The 21949-nt window shown below is 38.6% G+C and overlaps 1 protein-coding gene across 2 annotated transcripts in view; it reads left to right on the top strand.

The window, feature by feature from the left end:
* Zeb2 (zinc finger E-box binding homeobox 2) overlaps positions 1 to 21949 on the top strand; it is a 127120-nt gene that overhangs the window by 38375 nt on the left and 66796 nt on the right. The window lies entirely within an intron of this gene.

Below are 21949 nucleotides of genomic sequence, written 5' to 3'. Positions count from 1 at the left end.
AATGGAAATGGGCAATAGATTCTAGGAAAAGAAACAAGAAGGGAAAAGGGCCATGATTCTGCTTAACCCTCCCATCACCAGAGTTCATGGAAAATGCCCCCTTTTCAGGCCACCTCATCTGCATCATCCAAGCTTCTCTGGAAGGTAATATGTCTCTCTGATTTTACGTGGCTTTGTGCATCTGCCTCCCCATCTGTCAGTCTAGCCTCTCTGAGTTAATGTAACTAGGTACTACTTGCACTCTAGTATTTTCAATGAAATGACACTGGCTTCAAATTTAAAAGCAACTGAAGGATGCGATGCTTACACTAGAAATCAAAGTGACCACAAAGCATAAGTTTATGCGCACACACACACACACACACACACACACACAGAAAGAGGGTTTGTAAGAGTTAAATGTAATTGGCTGAAGCCTGTAGCTGGCATTTGTTACAAAGTGCCCAAGCCTTTCCTTTCCAACTCCGTGGCTTTGAAGAATTATAGGAATTTTATGATGTGCTATTGGAGTTATACTGGCAGAGATTACAGAAAAGGGGTTAAAGTTGGTTTATGGTAGAAAAAAATTATGCAGAAACCAATAAAAATAAACACACTCAAGTAGACTAAACTTGCTAGGCTTTTAGTTTTAGTTTAACAAAGGAAGTTTAGATGAAAGTAAATGTTGCAGCTTTTAGAAAATTAGTTGACACTCGTACTTGATCATCTTTACTACACAGCGGCATAATTAATATTTAAACATTCTAATAATGCAGCTTGCTTTGCATGCACTTTTCAGCCTCACAACAGTATATTTTATCTGGAATTGTGCTAGCATTTTCTTGGGTACTGCCCATTTTCATAGAGTTAAATTTAAAATAGAGTATGGCCTTGGCTCTTATGGCCAGTAAAACATCAATAGGAGAGTGAACAGGTTTCATCAATCTACCAGACAGTTTATTAAAACCAATATTTACCAGAGATAATAGATAATAGATAAAATTTTGTTTCATTGCCTCTGTGACTGTTTTAAAATGATCCAAATAGATTAAGTTTGAAAGTTGCATTTGGTCATTGTCCACATACTGTTACTGTCAATGACAGAAGACTTCTGACCATGTAGAAGGAGTATAAAATCTGCAAGTAACGTGAAATACTGACATCCTCCTGCCCATACGTAAGGTATTTGATTAACATAGTAAAGGATTGTAGATTGAAAAAAATATATGAAATCACTGAACTTTTGGGGCCATTGTCACAACTGGGGCAGTTAAACACCTAGCACCTTAATGAAACAATAACACTAGTAACATGTAGAGATGTAAGCTCACTGGGAGAAGACTACACTAGTTTGTTTTTCTATGAGAACTTTCTTCCTGTTGCAGTCTCCTCCGGGCTGTAGGTGGGAGGGAAAAGTTGTTTCAGGTGTTGCCCTCAGTTTGGTGCCTTCAAAAAGTGCAAGGTGACCAGTGTCCTAATCTTCTAGTTTGAATATTGAGAAAGAACATTCTACTTTTCCAGCATAATTTAAGCATCCTTTAAGGGAAGCAGAATTTTCATACACATATTTACTACTCATTCTTTGTGAGTAGGTGTACTGAGCTCTAAGTCTATTTTGAGACTCAGCCCACATTGACCCTTTGAGGCCCACTTCATGATAGGTACTGCCCTGTGGGAATCTTGTCATTTAGTCAAGCATCAAGCCATAATGGATCCAGAGCCACACCAACATTGAGACATCTCATTTCACTTCATTCTGGGAGGCCTTTGGAACAGTGGTCTGCACAAATCAGACTGCACAAAGAAAAACTGCAAAATTAAGCAGGTTTTCAAGAAAAAAAAAAGCAATAGAGAAAAAGCCATATAAAATGTGACTACATAGGAGCAGTATGTAGACTTAAGTTCCACACTGAAAGAACCACAGGAATGTCATAAAGTAGATATCAAGAGATGGTTTACACTGGCTGTTTTATTTTCATATGTCCAAAGAAAGTCATTTTTATAGACTCCTAGACATGATCACTTTTATTTATGATACCCAGAAACTGAACCACTGGTTTGATATCTTTGTATTTGTTTCCTTTTTTTTTTGAGAAAGGTAATTAAATGAACTCAGTTTACAAATAACTTAACAGCCCATGGACTATTTAAAACTTGCCGTCAAGGTGATAGAGATAAGTTGAACCCAACTGCTATCACATGTATGGGTTTGACAGATATGTATGTCTAAAAGTAGACAAATTAAAAGCATTTTTCATATGCTAATCTCTACCTGCACAAGAATAATTTTCAAAAAGACTGCCTATTGGCAGGATAAATTCAAGAGCTATCAGTACTACATTACTTCTAGGAATTATGACACAAAAAAAGTGAATACTTTTAGGAGAAAAACCTGCTGTAAAATCTTAATTACAAGTGGGAGTTATGACAGCAACAGGCCAGCAATATTGTAGAAAGAAAACGAATGTATATAGATATGTCTCTTTAACTCAATTAGTAATTCCCTCAATACATAATTGGTTTAAAATTATACTCAAAGAATTACTTTTTAAATTGCAAATAGAGATCAAAGTGAAAACAAGAGCCTGTCTTGCCCTTCAGGTGGTAGCTGTGTGTGAACTTCATAGTCCGTGTGAGAAGCAGTCAGGGATGTCAGTCAGAACCTACAGATTAACCCATAGCGGTGAAACCTGAGAAGGTTTATAACAAGTAGGTAATAGTTTCAGGCCTGTGTGAGAACGTATAAACTAAAACTTCGTGCTGGGACAAAACAGGGCAGGACATTTGAGGTAGCAAGTGAGAAAACCTTATTCTTATTATGACAAAGCTTCTCCAAATATTGTTAAAATGCTACTGAGTTATTATTAAATGCTTAGCCTTTCTCGAGGTTTTGTATTATTTTACAAAAATCTTTTGGTGTTTCCTTTAATTTTGATAAATATTCAAATTTGTGCATAACTTCTACACTTCAGTTTTGAATGATACAAAATTTCCCATGCTTATTGGGTTTCCCTTCAAGTAAGAAAGAACTTCTTGAAATAAATAAGAACACTGCACATCTTTCCCAGTGTTGCCATGATAATAAACACTTACATTAGGTTATAAGGTTAACATTCACTAATGTATTAAAGTCCAAATAGTTCAAGAAAAATCTTAAGCATAAAATGATAATGACCTAAAAGAAATCCACAGTTACGGTAATCTAATATAAAGGCCTATCTTTTTCTAATAAAGGTCCGTGGGCTCAGGAAACTTATGGTTAATGTGCCTATAAACAGGTTAGATCCACCAATTGTTTTGTAGTAATAGAATAACTTTTAAACTCTATAAATTAATTTCTAATCCGTGGTTACCATACTGATATTATTTATAAATGTGCCCTTCTTTCCTAGGAGGGAAGGAGCAGAGGCTAGTTTCTGGCTCCAAGGTCGTCTTTATGTGGAAGGGGAAATTAAAATAATGACCACATATTTAGGCAGTAAATGAAATGGTTTGCTTTGGCTTTACTTACAGAAAACTGGACAATGATCATTTTACTTTTTTTAAAATGGAAATGGAACCTCTCGTCTGATGCAGGCTGCTAACATAAAGGAGACAAGTCAGCATCATTAACATTCTTTGATTGGAGAGCACATTAGGAGGTAGATAACAGAACGGCACAGGCGACCCACCTCCTGGCCAGGGGAGGACAGTGCCTGGAATGTCTGCAATGTGTTTCTATTCTTGTAGCACCTATGTGTGGCCACCCATCTGGTCTGAATCAATCAGTCTCATCCCAGGGCCCTGCTCCTCTCCCAGCTGAAATAATACCCTCATTCCTGGTCCTCCGCCTTGGGGAGGCCGCTGCTTACCACTGCCCAGGCAAGGCCTCTTAATGAGGCTGCGTGTTTGTAAACATTGGTCAAGGATGAGCCATTGGCTAGAACTTTTTCTAAAGGATACAATTTTTTAAAGGATATTTTCTCAATAAACTGTTCTCCTAGAAATGGGACTTGGAAAAAGTGGATGAGTCATTTGAGAAATACTTGACCACAAAAAATAAAAAATGATACTATATCATTTTGTACATGAACATCTTTTAATTTTTTTTTTCTGTTTTGAGGTGCTGGGTATCAAACTCTGGATCTCTCACGTGCTAGACAAATGCTCTAGCACTGTCCTAATATCCTTCCAGCTTCCACGATCTAATTTTTTTTCTTTTTTTTTGTACCAGGGATCAAACTCACAACCATGTGCTTGGAAGGCAGGTGCTTAAGCCACTAAGCTAAATCCCTGGCCCACAATCTAATTTTTAAAACATTTCTTTGCCTTGAATTTAAACCATAAGTTGATGCGCTATGTTACCTGAAACAGATAAGCCAGGCTGAGAGACAATGACCCTGACTTAGTAGCAGATATTTTCTCACCTGTGTTCTTCATCCTGCTCCATGCTTCAAGAACCAATACTCACTTTCCCTACACCTCCATTACAACCCCCTGGCCACGCTTCCAGACCACTTTCCTGGCACTCTTCACATGCACATCCTGTTACAATGCAGCATCCATATTGCCCCGTCAGATTCCTACACATTTGACAGCCTCTTGCTTGATACTCCTGCTACTGTAATACTCTGTTAAGGGTCAAAGCGTTCACCAGTTAAACCAGTCATGCCTTTAGGACCACATACCACTCTTCCCACAAGAGATCTCAAAACTTACTGACATTGACTTTGGTAAATTAAATAACATGACATAAAACTACTTATTTGCCCTCTCTGTCCAGTTTTCCATGACAGTGGGAAATACCACCCTATGGTGGACCTCCCAGCCAGGAACCCCATAGTTATTTTTGTCTCACCACTGTCTTTCTTACTCCCCACATCCAGTCTGTTACCAATTGTTGCTACTTTTTCTTTGCCAACATTGCCTGAATCTACCCCCTTGCTTTTCGTTCTCATAGTTGTGGTGTTAGTCTAGGCTTTGGCCTTGGTCCACTGGGACTTTGCAGACCTCTTTCCTCTCTCCTGCCACATGTGAATATCAAAGCCTAGCCTGACTAATGACACTGATGGACTTCTTTTACCCCTGAGTTTGTCCTTCGCCTGCTCATCCACTGTCTTTAGTTTCCATGGACACGGTGCCAGCTGTTCTCTGAACTGTGTTCACGTTACCTGTCTCACCTCTTCATCTGATTAGCACCTATTTGAACCTTTTTTTTTTCCTTATTGAGATGAGCCATTATGGTTGTTCTTTATTCAATTATTCTCTCATTGCTTCGGAAACTCTGACTTATGATGCATGTTCCTGGTATGTATTGCTACATAGCAGATCCTTTTTCTTTTCTCTATTTTGTTTTGTTTTGTTTTGCTTTGCTTTGCTTCTTTTCCTTTTAGGCAGTGGGGGGTTGGCGTTAGTCTTGATTTGTAGTTCAGACTGGCCTTGGACTGACTGCAGCCTAAACTGACCTCAGACTCATGGCACTCCTCCTGTCTCAACCTTCCGTTAGTGGGACTAAAGATGTGGGGTTACAGAAGCCACACATGGCTCCCTAACACTTTCTTTAATTAGTGCTTTCCCTCCTTCACTTCTGATGTAGAAAAATGTCATAGTGAACATGTCCGAATTGAAAATGTCCAGTTTCATCCCTGGCTACCATCGACATTGGGCAGCTACCTAGCATCTCTGTACTGCAGTTTCTTCTCTTCATCTGTAAAATGGGTTGTAGTGAAGAATAAAGGAGGCATTCTGTGTCAGACACTGTTCGTAAGCATCATAGTAAGCACCACTTAAATGTGTGCAGTCATTATTACCACACCTCGAAGGACAACTGTCCCATCACATCCCTTCAGTTATCATCCACTGTGTGCTCCCAGTCGTTGCATGGAAACTACTGAGTTTCTTTATTTTGATTCTAACAACACCTTGTATGTCTTTTAAAATTTAAGAAAAAAATGTAATTGACCATACCTAGTATCAAACCAGGTAATGATGATGACCTAAGTGCATTTTAAAGACCTTATGAAAAGGATGTTAAGGATGACAGCCATGATGATAATGATGAAAACATGACCAGATGCTTCTTTAATACTCTTTGCTTTGAGTCTGCAAGAAGCATACAGAACTCTTCCTAAAATTAGTTTTTTCCCCATTACAGGGAGCATGTTATGCATAAGGAAATACATTGTGCAGGATGCATAAGATTTATTTCTCAGAAGGCAGAGAAATGGTGAGAATTTTAAGTGTTCTACGTACTTATTTAGATCTCACATCAGGAGATAAAACAAATGAAAACTCTGACTTGTTAATAATTTACATTTTAGTGGAAAATTCATACATGCTGTTAGGATATTTCTAAGACCCAGCACAGAAAATGCAAATAACTTATATCCACTGTGTGCTGAAGACAGAAACTGAGAAGAAAACAGTATCAAGCAAAGAAGAAATAAAATAGCCAAGAGTTTTCCAGGGAAGACTGACCATATTTATAGTGCTATAATTATACTTATTAACTCCAGATAACTCTTTTGAAGCATTCATGTAGATGATCTCTCCATTCATCAGGTGTTTCTTGCAGAAAGTTCACTGGGCCTACTTCACCACCTAGGAAGTAGCTTACAAATAGAGGATTTCTTTTCAGAAAGCCACACCATGACTTTTGTCTAGCAGCTTATGCAAAAGTTTCCTGGGGGGAAGGAAAGCCCAAGCTCCCCCACCCCCTCACTGAGAGAAGAGAGAGAGAGAGAGAGAGAGAGAGAGAGAGAGAGAGGAGTGTGCACGACAGTAACTACCTCTGTCCCTTTGGTTTTTGTTCTTTTCATGTCATGGAACTTTTTAGCTGTGCTGCCTGGGTAACTGCTCTGGAAGGTTGGAATATCTGTTGTGGAAGGCGGTTTGTGATTGAGGGCCCTCTGACACAACCTTTTGTTGCATTGAGGTGTTTGATCCTCTTTCCCTTTCTTCTAAAACCAATCCCATCCCTTTAAAAAATGGATAACCAGCACCTCTTTTACTTATTGTCAGCTTTTGGAAAGTTACTGTGGGGGTTTGTAGAAGTTTAACTAGTTAACTCTTTGCCTGCTGATGCCTCTGTGCTCTCGGCAAGTATTATTCTTTCCAAACAGGAAAGGTTTTATCACTTATATCAGGTAACTGCTGCTTTTAGGCAGGCCGAGCAAGTGAGACAGTTTGAGGTCCAGAAATAAAAAGCTTGCTTGCAGAGTCTTCAAATTTAAGAGTGATTCAGGCTTTGAATTGGGACACATTTTAATTTTTATTTTTATTTTTGTCCTAGAGCTGAAACATGTGAGATGTATAACTTTGCCATTTGCAAAAAGAATGAAAAGATGGGTTTAAGGATGTGGCTCAGTGGTACAGTTCTTACCTTGTATGCATAAGCCCCTGGGTTCGATCCTCAGCATCACACACAAAAAAAGAAGACAAGATACTCTGATTTTTGATTAAAAAAAAAGACAGGCTTTGTTAATAAATAAATGCAAAGGGTGACTTTAAAACGGAAAGGTGTAGCTGGATGATAACAAAGAAAAAGAGGCAAAGAATGAAAAGTGTGAGGGGCTTGTTGCTTTCTGCCAGGGAGATGTTGAAATATTTTTCCCCAAAAGAAGGGGTACAATCCAAGCTATAAAAGAGAAAAGAAGCTTAAGTGGATTATTTGACCAAAAAAGCAACTTATGGCTTCTAGATTGTGACCTACATTCTGCACACAATAATGATATTTTACGGTGGTGATAGGGTTAATAACCTAACATCATTCATGTAGTGTTTTTTGAAAATTGAATTTTACTGCTACAAAGTAAATGTAACAGCCCTCTGGAGACAATATTACAGGCACTTTATTGTTTGCTAAGCTGATGTCATCTTTCTACAGACTGACTTTAAAACAAAGGCAGAACATTTATTACAAATATCACTGTGTGAAAGGAAATCTACTGAAATATTGTTTAGAAGGTGAGCTGATAAAAAGTATTAATACTTGGCTTTGATCATCTTACACTGTAAAGTTATGACTTCAAATACTTTTCATGTGATCTCTGTTCAAGGCAAACTTCATCCTGGAAATTCCTCCCCAGGTCTCTAACATCGTTTGCCCTCAAGTTGGAATATTTGTTTAAGCTCCATGCATGTTTCATATACATTTTTACTCTCTAAAGCAGGTTTTTTTTTTTTTAAACAAAGCTGATGAGGTTGTATGAGAGAGATTAAATAGCATCTTTCAAAGATGAGGTATGTCTGATTTAAGAAACAAAGTATGGAGACTAAGCTGTTTGGGTTCTATAATGAACTTTCCAAATCACCTGTAAGCAGTGACTGCAAAGTTTGCAATTTAAATAAGCTGTTTGAGGCACTGCCAAGCAAGCATTCCACATCACAGGTTGCTTGTAACAGGGAGTTTGGTCTCTATATCTGATGCACGTGTAATACAGCATGAAGTTGTTTGTGGATCACATGGGAGCTTCTTAGAGCTTCATTTTCACACTGTAGCCCTTGAAAATGTATCAAACGAGCAGACACATTTGGCTCTTCCTTCCAAGGCACAAGTAATTTGTTTGTAAATCAGTTACCTTTCAAGAAAAGTTAAATTAGGGAGAACTCTCATTTCTTTGATGTTTTCCCACTTAGAAAGCCAAAGAGCAAATTAATGATTATTTTGAAGTAATAATGATAATGAGGAAAATGTAATTTGGTGAGCTATACTATCTCAAAATAATTTGCAGGTAAGCTATATAAATTACAGCGCAAAAGACTGAAACAGCCTGATGGTGTTTTCTAAGAAAATGATTTATCCTCTGCCTTTGTCTCTGAAGTCTGGTTGGGAGGAAAACACAGGTCAAGGAAATTGGGTTAGGAAAAAAATGCCTGCTTTGGGTTAGGTGCAGAATCCTATGAATCGTGCCTACCAGGCAGTCAGGAGGCCCATAGCTGGACTGCAGTCTCACAAGTGTTTGTGAGTGCTTCATACTGGTGGTATTTTTACCAGTCACACATGAATCTGGATACTTCTGCTCTGAATGCTCTGTGAAGGCAGTGAGCTGGTGATATAAGGGCTGGGCCCAACCAAAACTTACCCACATGACAACTGTGATCTAAGCAGGAGCTGAACTGCCGCAGTAAAAACTTACTGAGTTTGTGAGTTCACTTTTGTAGGGGGAGGTCATATGTTAATGCTTACATTATTTTTAACATTTTACTCAGAGGTCAGGGATTTATCTTGATGATGCAGTGCCTGCCTGGCAAGGTAGAGGTCCTTAGTTTGATTCCCAGGACACCCCTCGCCCCAATAAACCATTTTATTCTAAACCATCAGCTACTTACCATGTGCCAGGTACTGCAGTAGCACTCAGGAGACAACGGTGAGTCCACACAGAGCCTCACAGCTCAGTGTCAGAAAGAAGCACTTGGCAAAACTCAGACCCTAACACATTGAAAGTATCCAAAATATGATTGCTGAGTGATTGATAGAATGACTCCAGTGTCAAGAGTGGGAAGTCCTCCATTTAGGGTATGTTCAAGAAATGGGACTAAGACTCACATTCCTTGAACAGATTAGGAAAGCTATGAAAAAAGGACATATTTGAAGTGACCTTTAAAAAAAAAACAAGTAGCTTTCATTGTGTGGATCATTATGGTATGGTCCACCACTGGTGGAAACACCCCCAGACAGTGGCACAGCCTAGTTTTGACCCCTGCCCTCTTCAAAGCTACTTTAAGGAGTTGTCCCTTTAAGGAGTTGGTCATTTCTTGTTGCCCTTGTTGAGCAACACACACACACACACACATACACACACATAAACACACACATACACACACCACCACCACCACCACCACCGGAATCCAAATGTTCAGTTTGGCCTGCAAGAATCCATGCTTTCATTCTTTTTCTGCAAAAGAGTCCCATGCCAGTTTATCCCCAAAACTCACATCTTAGTTGCTCACTAAGAGGATGTCTTCTTTGACCCAACACCATTCTAAACATACTGACCCATAAGAAAGTAAGGCCAGGGAAACAGTTATTATTTAAGCCCCCAACAGTCTTATAAGAAAAAGATCTTTTGAAATATTGAGATGAAATTATCTTATTAAATTTCTAAAGCTACTTTTTATCTCCTGCTTCACAAGAAGTCTTACGGTTGAGATACTCAAAACAGGACAGTGTGGGACAATTCCAGCTGTATGAGTCTGTGTCATTACCTCTATAAATAGGACCAAGCTTCCTTTCTTCCAGAGCTCTCCATTTCCTTGCCTCTGATTCCCTCCCTTGCTTTCTCTCCTGGCAGCCTTTCCTCTCTCCATAGGCAGATGTGCCACTTTTCCCATTTGCTAGATTCCCCTCCCCAAATCTTCCAAACAACTCCCCTTTGAAGTCTCTATTACCAATACAATCACTTTTGTTTCCCTCCTGTCCCTTCCCTCACTGCTCTGGCATCTTCTCTCTTAACCCCATTAGTTACATCTGCTGTCCTACCATTCAGCCTATGTTAAATTGTAATGCGCTTGACACAACTTCAGTGTGTCTGCTAAGTACTCAATCAGCATGCGTTGCTGTCTTCTGATTTGTAGGCAAGGGGCAAGAGTGAATAAACTGGCTCAAGATCCTCTGTATGACTCAGGTTTGCCCAATTAGACAAACAAAAATGGGAAATCGACAAGTAATGAGAATAAAAGAAATGGATTTTAGTTAAGAATATAAATTGTACAGACTTGGTTCGTGATGTGTGTGGTAGATAGCATATCCCTCATATGGTGGTCAGATGGTACAGAGAATGCACAGTTGAATGAATGGAGGTGTATAAATAATTGCAATATATTTTAGTCAACTGAACTTCTTTCCTGGAATTCATTATTGGATTTTTAAAGGACTCTGTGAATGTAATGTTTTGTACACTGATGTATTTTCCCAAGCAGTGGGTCCATACCTTTAATCAGATTCTTTAAAGTCTCTATGCCTCCCTCCTTCCATCTCCCAAAAAAGAAGGTTAAAATCTTCACTGTAAATGAAGACCCTGGTTGTCTATGCTTCTCCAGCTGCCACCCCCCAGCATTATTTCAGTATCCCACGTGACTTGCACACTTCAGAAAGTAGAAACATGGGGTTTTAAAAGCAAATTTTACCATCTTTAAAAGAAAAATATTTAAGCCACCTACCAGGTTATACAATTCACATTTTTTTATTATTTTAGTTTTACCACAATTCAAAGGCAGACCTCCCCCTTTTTTTTAACAATGGGTATAATCACACATCTGAACATAAGAATTAGTTTTATGCAGTTCCATAGAAAACCAAAATCTTAAGGAACACTTTCAAAACAACCAGAGAAAAATAAACCATTCCTTATGTCAGTCTTGTTAGAGAGGGATTAAGAAACTGGCAATTATTTTGGCGACCTTAATTGTTGCGCGGCAGGAAAATATGTAATTAGAGCACGTTCCCAGGCCTGCACACCTGCAGCACATCCTACAGTATAATGTCAGCTTTCAATGCCCGTCGGTGCCAGGTTCTAGCACAACCAGTCACAGTGACGCTCTGAGAACATTTCGGACTCATGTAATGTGGCTTCTGTGTATGAAAGAAGCAGGCATTTACACTACCACACAATGGAGCGCATTGCTGCAACACTGGTTTCATTATTTCTGACGCCTACCTTCAGCTCTGCCCTGGTTTACTCCGTTTGAGGTTTTATTGTTACGGTATAATAGTCCTGTACATTTTTGAAATTCCCTTATTATTCAGCTTATTAATACAGTACTGACTTGATTATCAGGCTACAGTTATGAAGCAGAAGATTCAGTGCATTAGCTAAGTCAGAAGCTGAGTAAATTCTTGGTATAATAAGAACAATTGTTGGATTTTTTTTGTACATAGAAAGGTTGGCTGTGGTAGTTCACTATATAGGTTGTCTTTGGAATTCAATTTCTATTCTCTATATGTTGTCGAGGATTTGTTTTTCTCATAGAGAAAGCTTAAAATGTGTTCTCAGTATTCTGACAGTGTTCCAGGGTCTGGGAAGACTCCATCATGATTCTCATTAGCTTTTTTCTTTTTCTTTTATTGGCTTTCCTCAACAAAAAGAAACTGATGTTAGCAAAAGTAGTTAGAATGAAGAAATAATATGCAGGATGCCTGCTTTTCAGACAATTCCATAATCTGGCATACTCATAGTTAACAGACTTTTTTCCCCTAAGGGAGATACACTGTATTTTGCTATCTGACATGTTGTCATATATAAAGAAATCAATTGGTAATTAAATGATGCACCTTGTGAAGATGACAAAAGGCATTTGGTTGCAAAAAGAGAACTGGGTTTTGAGGGGTTTGTAATGAAGGCCTAATGACTATTCATAAGAGATTTTCAGTCCGTTGATCCACTTGACTGGAAAGTTCTGCCCTGGAGAGTTAGTGCTGTCAGTTTCTCTCACCTCAGAAAGCCGCCGCGATCGACGGTGTAGAGGATGAGCGAGAAATTATCTAGTTGTTGCTCTAGGCCTGTCTTAGGTCACATGCAGGAGGCACATCTGGCTTCCTGTAGGTGCAACCTCAGGACATAAACTTTGACTAATTTTTAAACTATAAATATGTACGTGTGACACTGAATAAGTTACCTTTTATTCATATTTCCTTTCGTTTAGAACACATGTAAGTTGTATGATAAGCTGTCTTATTTTTCTTCCAATTTTAACTGTCGTATATTTGCTTGCGAGGCTAACATTAATGCTTATGGAAGTTGTCAACGATCAAATGATATGAGTCTCCCCATGTGAAAGCCAGTGATCATACCTTTGCAGAGAATATGCCAGAGTTACCCTGCAGGAAGGTCAGCTGAAACAAGCGGAGAGGGGTTTCTGCATAGCACTTTTAGCAGGTGTTTGTCTCCCTACTTGGCAAAAGGTAGTAAGATACCAAAACTGTACACATAAGACTAGACACCAGGCTCCTACCACAGAAAGACGATCTCTAGAATTATTATTGCCCTAGTGTCTTCATAATAAAAAAATGACAATGCATGCACTCCAAACAGTTACCATCAATCACAAGTCATATAAAGGGCTAGTTTTGGAAGATACAAAGATGAGGGAAACAAAATCTCAGTCCTCACAGTTTGAGAAATCCACTTGAAAAGAGCCATGATTGAGTTGTCTAATCACACTGAGTCTTAGAATCCAGGAATGGGCTTTCTAAGTACTGAAGGGATCCACAGATAGTGTAAAATTTTCACCTCTACTTTCTTTCCATGAAAAAGCCATTAGCCCTAGAGAAATGAGTTAGGCAAATGGGCTGTTCCTATGGCATTCAGGTTCCCCTCCAGAATCTCAACTGAACGATGGTGACCAGGGATTTCTGTACATATTTACCCTTGGTAGCTGCTGCGCCTTGTCATCTTACAGAGCAGCTCACCTAATCAAAGGTAAACGTGTTTATCATTTCATTAAGGCTTGTTTTGTGGCCACTTGAAAGTGATGTTTGAATTGAAAATATCTGTCAAAGTACACGCCTAGAATATCTGCAATGGAACCTATAGAAGCTTCATCTCTCAGTGTCATAATGTAATATATGAGTTATATTTGGGAAGATATGACAGATGTTTCCTACTTGTGTACTGTGGTTGCTGAGTTTTGCTGACTTATTTGCACGAGCTGTCAAGGTGGACCAAATGAATGGATAAATGCCAAAAAACAATTATGCTTATTAATGTACATTGATTGCTTGTTTAGGTTATAAAACAAATTAAAAAATACTTTAGTACTTAAACTCTTTTATAGCTGAGCTAATGATTGCTTGTAATATAGTGTCTAGTAAAAAAAATATTCTGTAGTACCTGTGAAGCTTAGTTGTGTTATTTAATTAGTAGACTTTGATTTAAGTGGCTGTAATTATGGAACTGAATAGTTGCCTCTCTAAAAACAAAATGGTAGATTTCAATATATAAAGATGTTGACTTGATTATTTAATATTTTAGCAAAGACAAACCACCTAAATAGAGAGATTAATTCCACATCAGTACAACATTAAAAAGGGGCAGAGGATGCCAAGAATCCCATTAATTTGGGATATAAGTACCTGAAATTTCCTCAAAACATTTAACACCAAAGAATAACACCGAGACAATATCAAGCAATTCTCCCTAAAGATAAAGAGGTAAGGCAAATACGATTTGAAACTGTGCAGTATCACACAATAGAATGAGGGACAGTGCATGCCACCAGTTGCTAAACACAGCCACCATTTATAAAGCTACAGGGCCTTCGGTTAAGTGAGCATTTTGTATAGATATCAGCCTCATTACCCTTTTCTCCATGAAGTTTTCCCTGAGTATTTATTCTTTGCTTTACTATGAATCTATGGCTTCAGTGAAGGCCGTGCTACTTGAAACCACAGCATGTCATCAGCACATCATTGTCATTTACCATGTGTGTAAGTAAGATAGCTCTGGTTCCAAGAAAGGCTAAGTATTGCTCAGTTAATGACTAACTTGAAGTGAGAAAGGTGACCTATTTTTCTCTTTCCATGATTTACTTTGGCTATTATTTTTGAAGCATACGTTGTATTCCTCAATTAGATCTCATTACATCCTTCACAGACGAGAACTTCCCTACGTTCTACCTCAAACGGCAGTTGAATGGACGTATATAGTTTTTTCTGCTGCTCATCCTATTTCCTTCCAAGGCCTTTGAGTTAAAAACATTCAATATCACAGTGAATAATCAGTATGGTAACCACCATTTGCTTTTCCCTTTTAACTTTTGGGAGTTACTTCTGAACACAGTTACAACTGCTCAGAAGGGCTTTTCACAAATTGTTTACCATGGCAGTTGCTACCCTGTTGGGCTTTTCATGCCAAATACATAGGCAGCAAGCATTGATGTCAGTGTAACAAATAATATGCACAAATTTTTAAAAACATTAAATTTACCAAATCCTCATAGTATGCTTTCATGCTGGTCTTTTAGAGACTATGCTAATACAATACTCCTATAAACCATCTTGGTCCTGGCAGGCTCTATTGGAACTAATGGGGCCTGATAGTTCTTCAGTTAAAAATTATACATGAGGGTCACTTTCCCTTAAATTATCTATTGTATGCCAGCTGTTCACAACTGCACCACTTCACTTTCTTTGCATTGGGAGAAACATCTAATTTTCTCATAATATCCATAGTAACTGTTCTTGTAGATCCCATTGAAGTCAGTGAGGTGAGACTGAGCATACCTTCATGGGAATCATGCTGGCTTTATACTTTCCGTTCCTTTATTTTTATTTTTCTTGGTTCTGAAAATGTACAGATAGTTCATTTTGCCTGTTTCATGCCATAGCACTTGAGCTATATCATAATTTCTCATTTGCCACACAACTTTATTCTATTTTTATGCTCCTAAATGACGCAGCTCTAAGTACCGAAGAGTGGCACTTCCGTGCTGTGAGCACTATCAAAGGCGACCTCAGACAGATAAAACTCCTGGGGGCTTTCTGGGTTTTTTTTGTTTTGTTTTGTTTTTTGTTTTTTTGCTGGGGAGGGGAGAAGAGGAGTCATCACCAAGGGCCTTCTTTTGTTTTTCAGGCCTATTAAAACTATAACCAATAGAATCATTAAAAGAAAGGAAAAATCCACCCCACCATCCTGTGTCTGAATGCAGGCTCTCCTCTCAAATGTCCCTCATTACCACGGAGTAGTTATCTTTGGACTATAATTAAAATGAGGCTCTTTTTCCTTTCATGCTTTTTTGTTTTCTCAGGACGTCCCCAGTAAAGCATTTCCCCCAAAGTTACCGGGCCTTTTCACCAACAAGTGGCTGGGACTCAATACACCCGGCCCCGCCCTCGGCCCGCGCAGGGTAATGGATGGCAAGGGCTCGATGTGGTGCAAAGGTTACACATTCAGTGGTATTTTCTGCCTTGTGGGTAAAAATGGGGAGGTGGGGTGAGAGGATTTCCTTTAATTATGAAATAAGTGTGATGTTAGTAGTTATTTCTGTAACCTGGTGAAAATACTGCATAGTTAGGGACTAATTCTTAGCACATGTTACCATCTGTGTAGTAAAGTGGTGACCTGTGCTTTCGGAATCTTTTGGCTTCTAGGAGCACATAGATTAGAAGTAGTTGCTGTAGAAACCTGGTCATCCAGATGCTCCTAGAGAATGTATTATTATTTTCTAAACCTTGATAGATAAGCCACAGACTGCAGCGCTCCGGCAAGGTCACATATCGGTGGAAGCTATGTGGCTTTCCCCTTCCCATTGTGTTATCGTCTGTCCCGGGTCTGGGGGCATTAATATGCAACAGTTCTGTTTTTCTTTCAGAAGGACTTGTAAACTCTTTAAACAGAGGCACACAGTTTGCAATTGTTGCGCTACTGAGTGGGTGTATAGAAGCTAGGGCTGCAGCCCTGTCCAGTTGCAGATAGAATAAAACTGACAATGATGCAATAGGCCTGGCATGTAGACAACTCTGTGGGATGGATGAATGGTGTGGCTCTCGCCGTCCCTCCGGTGGTGGTAGGCCCTGTAATAGCTAGCGTAGGAAGGGTGGGTGAAAATTGATATGCACTATTACTACATGTATAAAACTTAACATTGGGGCCGTTGCACAGGTGGGGGTTCCTGTTTATTGATTTTTATGACTTTGTTAGAACATACGCTTAATGCTTTTATACTCCAGGAGCTCTGGGAGGGCTCACCTTAGGTAATAAACCTTTCCGTACTTTGTGATTGCTCACAGTTTACATGGGGACTCGCATTATCCAGTATGACACTCTGTATCCCTTTCTACTTGGTTTTAGAAGGGCTATAAAATAAGCAAAGAAAATAACTATAGCATTACATGGAGTTTTTCTAAAAACCTGTCCACTCCTGCTATGAAAATGGCCCCTAATTCTAATTACTCATATTTCCAAGAAAAATTAGTCACACTAACTTATGTTATATGTTGCCTCAGAGGTTGAAAGCAAATTAGGTTTCCAATAAGACAGTACATCAAACAAAGTAGCATGTTCTTGATGCCTATGACTTTTTTTTTAGAATTATGGTTGGACATTTTTGGCAGACAGATTGTCTTTTGCTCTATCAAAATGACAGTTTCTTTTGTAACTGCAACATTCATAATTAGAAGGAGAGAAGCAATCTGCCCAATTTAATATACTAAAAGAAGTTTAGAGTCTCTGCTAGTAATTTCATTATTTTAAAATTTGAATTAATTGACTTAAAATAATACAGTTAAAAAGTATAGCCAGCAGGATTACAGGAAGGTTTCTTTTCCTTAGAAAAAAGGTTTTCATTTTCCTTAAAGCATAGTGTTTAGTACACTTCACAAGAGATTAAAATTTTCTTTTTCTGCCAGGTGCCCTGTTCCAAGATTCAGAGTAGGAATGTGAACATTCATCCATGCAACAGAGCTGAGTGAAGTTGTAGGGCAAACCCTGTGAACAAGGTCACTTTAAACAAAAAAGTTCTCCAAGTTTCCCATGCTATGAGGCTGGCCGGGCTTCATTAAAGTCAATGGATGACCAAAGAAATGGAAAAGAAAATCAAAGAACTGCCACCCTCTCCACGACAGTCTTCCTCCTCCACTCACATCTGTACTTCAGCTATTGATGTCCACGTTCTGCAGAGATACCAGAAGCACCCCTAGCCCCTTCACAGTCCTGATTTGTCCGAGGTTTAACGTCACTCTCCCCCATCCCCTTCTCCAGCCTATGTCACTTAGGTAGCCGCCACATCAGAAGTACATTTGGCTTCATCATGCCAAAGTGAAAGTATGCCAGCATTGCATTCAGAATAAAATCATCCTAAAGCTGCAACCTCACTCAGGAAGTGACGCCTGGGCTTCAGCAACCTTTATTCATGCACCCCTGGCTGGCCTAAGCCTTTCCTGTTGGCTCAAAGGATAACCTTCCTTCTTGTTTTCTTTAGGACCTCTCTTTTCAAGGCCCAGTGTGTTGCATGCCTCTGAGACACAAGGCCAGAAGTTTAGAAGTGTTAAAATTCATGCATATTGAAGACCCATGTTCCTCTTTTAGGAGGATGAATTCTGCACTCAAAGAATCCATGCAGAGCAAGGTTTCTTTTTATATAGTATTTACCATGTTTAACTCTAAAGGAAAAATTTTTAATTTTTATTTATTTTTATTTTTTTGGCAATGCTGCAGTACCTAAACCAGGGGTACTCTATCATTGAGCTATATCTCCAGCCCTTTTTTATTTTTATGAGACAGGGTCTTGCTAAATTTCCCTGGCTGACCTTGAATGTGGGATCCCCCTGCTTCAGCCTTTCAGGTAGCTAAGATTATTGGCATGCACCACTGCATCCAGGTGAAAACAACTCTCTTTGGCTTTACGTGTTACCTTACCTTACTATGTATCTGATATTCATATTTACATGAGACATCAAATCTGGATATGACAAAGATGTTTTAAAAAGCAGAACAGTGCTTTACCTATGAGTCTTGGGGTCTTTCTCTTTTACAAGAAAAAACAACCCAAAACACCCTGTGTGTTTTTGAATATATTTATAAGAATACAGAAAAAAATTTAACTCTCAAAACTTTCTAATTATAAACTATACTTTGTATGTACAGGACATGTGTCCCAAGTTCCCTACTCTTCGCCAAGTACAAGTTGTATGTCATCACAGACCTGCTAGGGGGAAGGCAAATTTCCCCACTGGCAGCTCTGAAATCCAAAGTGGGGCAAAGAAGCCATGGACTCAGAGGCCTGTTTGTACCGGACACCTCCATTCCGGTATCTCCTCCAGCATTTTGGTAGTTCCATGTGTATGTATGTGTGATGTTGTGGCCTTTCCTCATTAATCTACTTAGTTGTGCACCAAGACATACAAGCATTTATATAATCAAGAAGACAGGTATTAAAACATAGAGAATCTTAATGTAACTGAATCTGAGATCTCTGATATCCACCTAATGCTTACAGCTTGGGCCAATGTGGCTTATAGGGTTATATTACCCTTCACAGATATTTCATTTGTATAAATTGTATTTATGTACATATAGGTTTGGCTTAGGGCTATGCTCACATTATTTTCTGTATCCATTTATTTTGAACAGCAGGCAAGCAGACATTTCACCTCATGCCTTGCTCTTGTCCCCATCACTCAAAAAATATTGTAGGATTTCCATTCTAAATTAAATGCATCCGAGGTGTTGTGCTTTTATCAATTCTTTTTTCTTGCTATCACAAAATTCTAAAGTCTTCTGCCTTTGTCTCAAAAAGGGAAACTGCTGAAAGCATTTCCACCTGGATGTTTAAATTATTTAAGTTGCAGGAACCAGACCTTTTCCCTCCTGAGTAGTTGTGGGTTTTAAAGGCTAAAATTGCTTCATCATGCCAAAGTGAAAGTATGCATAAATTATTTAGTTAAACCTGAGAAAATACAGACTTTTCCCAGTGATCTTTCAAGGGCTACCTACTTAAATTTCAGAATAGGCAGAATTTTTTCTTTCTCTTAGAACATTTAAATATCTATTGAGCCTTTTATCAGTTGAAATGTGAACAAAATAACAAAATACTACTTTTTAAAGTCCAAACCCCTTAACATACAGCATAGCTATATCAAGCCTCATGAGTGTACTCTACTAATGAATCAGTACTGGTAAAACTCCTCCAGCCTGTAAGAATCACAAGCTCCCTGTGAAACTATTCTTATGAAACTGTTACAGCTCTTTCCTGAAGCTAACTATTATAAAGACTGGGCAGGATTTCCCATTCAGTTTCCAGTCACCTAGAGCTCATGTTTCACTTATAAAAATATGAAGCAAAATAATTTAAAGATGTTATAAAAATTTGCTTGACATTTCTTTTTTTTTTTTTTTTTTGTACCGGGAATTGAACTCACGACCTTGGGCTCACCAGGCAGGCCCTGTGCAGCTAGACTGTGTCCCTGAACCTTTTTTTTTTTTTTTTTTTTTTGAACTCTGGAAAATAAAAATGCGAAGGTATGTGTGATGATGTATGGTGGCTGTAGCATTAGTGGTATGTGTGCGCTTGTGTATAACATAGATAACAGTGAAAAAGCAATGAAAATAACCCAGAAATATAAGCAAGAGAGATTCTATTTCAAGTGTCTACAGAGGAAGGCACTCAGTTCCCATGTATATTGCAGAATACATCATGTTACATCTCTGTTCTCTAAATTAGTCTTAGTAATAATATTCCAACTACATTCTCACATCTGAGAGTAAAGGGTAGTATTTATAATTTACTATCTAGCCTCAAATCCTAAAAGAAATATTGTGTCAGGGAGAATGTATCAACAGGGCAAGTTTTCATAGGTGTTATTTAGTACATAGCTATCTGCTATTTGTAGAGTTCATTCGAATTTTGCATTCATACACATTGGAATCAAGAGTGAATGTGGTAGAAAATAGGCATATAATTTTGGTGACTTTTTATGAAAAAATATAAAAATTTTACAAAGCCTTCAAGGAAGGTAAAACATTCCAAAGCCTTCAAGTGTCCCCATCTCCCCATGATACACATCACTCACCCCATTAAACATGTTGAATGTAACACAGGCCAGGGAATCTTCTTAATTTGGTTTCCCTCCAAATTTTAGTATAGTAGCCCTTGACGTTTGCTTTCTCGTCTTCCTTCTTCCCTTACCTGCAAAGGTTCTACTGAGTTGTATAAGTGGTGGTACACTTGTGCTAACATCATCTGTTAAATAGTTAGAAAGTCAAGTTTGAGTTTTTTGTGTTGAGTTAGATTTGAACCCCCAAAGTGAAGAAAAAAGCAGATCCAAAAGCAATAGAAATTAGGTCCAATTTCTAGCATTAGGTGATTTGGGGAAAAGTTAGTGAAAATGTCATTATCTGTTTACTTATCTATAAAGTTGCTTCGCCCTTCAACAGATTGTTATAAGAATCAAATGGTAAATGCCCACAAACAGCAGATTAATGCGTACATCTAGGTTTTACATCACTGAACTGCTCTTTTAACCTTTGAAGAAAAGGGGCCTCTAGGCTAACCCATGATTCTAAAAATGGCTATAGTTTTGAAAGTCTACAGAAAATAAAAGCACAAGTTCTTCTGCATGTGTTTCTGCTGGGAGAGGTCCATGCACCCCTTCAGGGACAGCGGCTGGCCAGAACAAGGGCGAGGAGCCCTGACTCATGGTGACTTGTGATAGCTGGAGGGCCTGAAAATAGACAGGAGGGAAACTTTCGGTCAGGTGACTTCTCTTTAACTGTAGCAGGTTCTCAGATCCCTAAGCTGGCCCAAGATGAGAGAATGGTCAGTAAAGAGAGTCTGGCAGAGTGTGCCCACTCAGTGCCATCCGATTGTGAAATCTGCTTGTTTGCATACTTTTACAGTACCGGAGCTTAAGTCCAGGCCACTGTACCAAGGACTGTACGAGAGCTGGACCTGCGGCTGCGGGGACTGTTTCCGACCAGAAGCAGTAGGATTTATTAGAGTCACTTCTAGGAAGTCTGTTAAGTAGTGTCTACAAACATACTAATAGCATCGATGAATGTGATGGGATATACTTAATGCATGTTTCTACAGTAACTCCACTATATATTGAAGAATTTGTGAAAGTTCCCCATTTGATTCAGTATTAATCATGATAGAAGCAATCAAAACTGGTCTGATAAAGAAAGTAGATCTTTCAAACTTGACTAATTCCCACGGCAGTTACTTGAGAAAGACCGAAATGAAAGAAACCAAAAAGTAATTTATGAATTTTTTTAAAGTTTAAAAATCCCACATATGAATCATTGAATTGTTTGCTTGTGTTTGGAGCAGGAAGAGTCCCTCATTTCTACTCAACTGTACTTACATTTTAAATTGTTGTTTCCTTTTCTCTTACATTACTACAAGAGAAAGGAAATGCCTAGGCAAATAAACTCTGTTAAAATAACTTTGCAGTTGTGACACAATTTGACAAAAGCAAAGGAAATTCAGAGTCATTGCTCACACCGTATCCTCAGCTGATTCCAACTGTGGAAAATAAGATGCTTAAAAAAAAAAA

Source organism: Cavia porcellus, unplaced genomic scaffold, assembly GCF_034190915.1.
Source record: "Cavia porcellus strain 051 isolate PalLab524CR breed Dunkin Hartley unplaced genomic scaffold, mCavPor4.1 scaffold_12, whole genome shotgun sequence".
Classification (NCBI taxonomy): Eukaryota; Metazoa; Chordata; class Mammalia; order Rodentia; family Caviidae; genus Cavia; species Cavia porcellus.
The sequence above is the reverse complement of the archived record's forward strand: the minus strand, read 5'-3'. Positions and strand labels throughout refer to the sequence as shown.